Here is a 3162-nt window from a genome sequence, read left to right on the forward strand (position 1 = left end):
GTTTATGATTATATGCAAAACTTGGATTTGATATATCATGTGTTGTTGATTTAAAATAGATGGAATCAAGCTTGACAGCAAAATGAATTGCTGATTTTTCTGGAAACAGAGGGCACGCTCGATCCTGTGAAAAGCCAGGATCGAGCGCGGCCATCAATTTTTCAAAATAGAGAATTGGATATTTTGGCCCGCTCGATCGGCGGAATTTGCCCGATCGAGCGAGGCCAAAAGATTATCGAACAGTGAGCAGAGCATTTGTGCTCGCTCGATCGGGTGATTTTCACCGATCGAGCGAGGCACTGTTTTTATAAAAAAAAAAAATTATTTTTTACTTTGCTCTTGGTTTTTTAATTGATATTTAATGAATGTTAATTGTTCATTAATTGCCCTAAGATGAGATTAGCAACTCGAGGTCCCCACACACAAAATACCATTTTTTTAATAAAAAGGAATTCAAGTTCCCATATGTTCAAACTTCAAACTGATTAATTGAATTGAAACCAGTAGAATCGACATTAAATTATTATAAAAAATTCCCAGTAATAAAACGGTATTAAAGATCTGTTAGTTATGTCTCTTTCTAGCATTTCAAGTCTGTCTTTTTATGCAAAAAATATATATATATATTTATAATTCAGTTTACTATATCTTGGCCCGATATAGAGCAAAGCCACCTTGTTCTTTCTCAACTTATGGGCCTTTTCAGAATTATATCATTTGCATTCTTGCTCATTCTTGAAATTCATGCGAGAAATGATTGTTCAACTGCTTTTTGTGGTAACAATCCGTTTGAAGTACGTTTTCCATTTCAATTATCCGGCCAACAATCGCAGAACTGCGGCTACCCTGGCTTTAACTTGAGTTGTGGGAGCCAAGAGGCGCAGGCCATGGTAAGTCTCCCTTATTCGGGAGACTTTTGGGTTCGAGATATCGACTACCTAACGCAAAAAATCATACTATATGATCCGAATGGATGCCTTCCATGACAACTTTTGAGCTTAAATCTTTCATCCTCACCTTTTATAGCTGCATACTCCAAGAACTACACAATCCTTAATTAGCTGTCCTCCAGAGTTTGTAAGGAACCATTTCACACAGGTAGATTGCCTTAGCACGCATTATTAATTGGTTTTGGCAACTTCTGCAATGACTCTTGCTAGAAGCTTGAATATGTGCAGTACTATTGGTATGTTTACGATCCCGGTTCCCTGGCCAGACAATGAAGGGCTCACTTATGATCTAAATGGAGATCTACGGTTGATATGGAGTGATCCAAACTGCTTAAATTGTGAAGCAAAATGTGATGTTTGTGGATTTAAGAACAGAACAAGCGACCAGATTTTGTGCTTCAGTGATCCAGGAAGTGGTATGCTTTTTACAATTTTCATAATCTTTTTGAGGATGCACTAATCAAGAAAAGGAGATTCATAAAGCTCAAGGGACATTCTGAATTTTTTATTAGGTCAATATATTCATTCTACTTGTCCTTTGTGGTAGTTGAGTCTGTATTATAAAGTCCAAATTTTAGAATGACACCAGCACATACATAAGACACAGTAATACATAAAAATAATAATGTCAACTCTACATGAAAGCTATATTATTGTTGACATTGGTTTTAATCCACAGGTAAAACTTGTTAGGAAGATGCACTCTGAATTCTGAACAATACGACAGCAACAATAGCAGCAGCAACAATGAACAAGTCGAGGCGAGAGAATCTCTCTATCTGCAAGACGAAATTGACCGTTAATAGTGCTCAACGCTAGCGGCAATCGTCTCTAAGATACAAAGATTTCTGGACGAGATATATCAGCACTAAAAATAACTCGAACTTCAACGAACTAAAATAAGCAAAAACTTTCTTTGAGAGAAAGTGAGGAGAATTAGCAGAAAAAGCAAAAATCTGATGTATATATGTTATCAGATATTTCAGATCTCTTTCTCTGCGTTATATTAATCATATATATAGCCTAAGACTCCAAATAACACGTTTTATGGCCTACGGATGCAACCCAAGATAGAAAAGCCCAAAAAGAGTCGTAACTTTTCGGAACACAGACGTCGCGCTCGAGCGGTAAGATTTTATCGCTCGGGCGGACAGACCTATGTCCCGCGGCTTCTTGACTTTGCGCTCGAGCGGTAATATTTTACCGCTCGGGCGGCCAAACTTATGTCCCGCAGGTGAGGGCTGCGCTCGAGCGATAATATTTGTCAGCTCGGGCGCACACAATAAAATAATAATAAATATTATTTTAACTAAATTTTATTCAAAAAAGAATAATTGGATCATAAGACCCCACCCCACCGCATCTCACCGCGCCAGCCGCACGTGTTTTAGTTGCATCGACTAGCGTTTTGTCCTTTTACAAAACATCCGGTGTCCTAAGGGCCCAATCCCATAAACCAAATTTGAGTTATTTAAGTAGTTAAACACATTTAAATTGTTCCAATGTGGGACAAACCAAAAACAAGTTTTCCCTCCAATTCATTCACCAAATTCAAATTTCATTCCCAAATTCAAATGTTTCTTACAATCCCCCACATGAATGAATTTCACGTACGTTAGCATTATCACTAGAAAGTTTTTATGAGTTATTGTTACATCAGGATAGGTAGCTTGTGGCTTTGAACCTACCTTAGTAAAATACTATTGGATTTACTAGTTGCATAGTGACGCGATGTCTTAAACTAGTCAACCTTTTATGTAAACCAAGTCAATAGTATTTACATAACAATATTCTAACATATTTTGTTCTCACGTTGTGTCCATTTCGGCCCTGGACCATATCTTATATTCATAAGTATTTCAATCAAAGTGGTCAATACTTTGCACTTATATAAGTTATCTCCTATAAAGAGTGTCCTGCATTACTCTATTTTATAGGTATAAAATCTGTTGTGATTGTTCCTTTTGATCTTGAATTTAATTGACGATGATTAACACAATCACACGCAACACATATGCATGAAGAAGTAAAGAAGATTGACAAAGAAGATTTTACGTGGTTCGGTATCGAAATACCTACTCCACGGCAGCCAACACCCCAAGAGAATTTCTTTGATTATGAGAGTAATTTTGAGTTACAAGTTGATCGAATACAATGACATCAGAAGTTAATATACTAGCTCTGAATTCAGTTATGCTTTCAAGATTAGTTA

General features: G+C 36.8%; 1 pseudogene; it reads left to right on the plus strand.

Moving 5' to 3' along the window:
• The first annotated feature begins 692 nt into the window (after positions 1–692).
• Positions 693–1410, plus strand: LOC140888663 (putative RING-H2 finger protein ATL21A; annotated as a pseudogene).
• The last annotated feature ends 1752 nt before the right edge of the window (positions 1411–3162 follow it).

Source organism: Henckelia pumila, chromosome 3 (genome assembly GCF_033568475.1).
Source record: "Henckelia pumila isolate YLH828 chromosome 3, ASM3356847v2, whole genome shotgun sequence".
Taxonomy (NCBI): Eukaryota; Viridiplantae; Streptophyta; class Magnoliopsida; order Lamiales; family Gesneriaceae; genus Henckelia; species Henckelia pumila.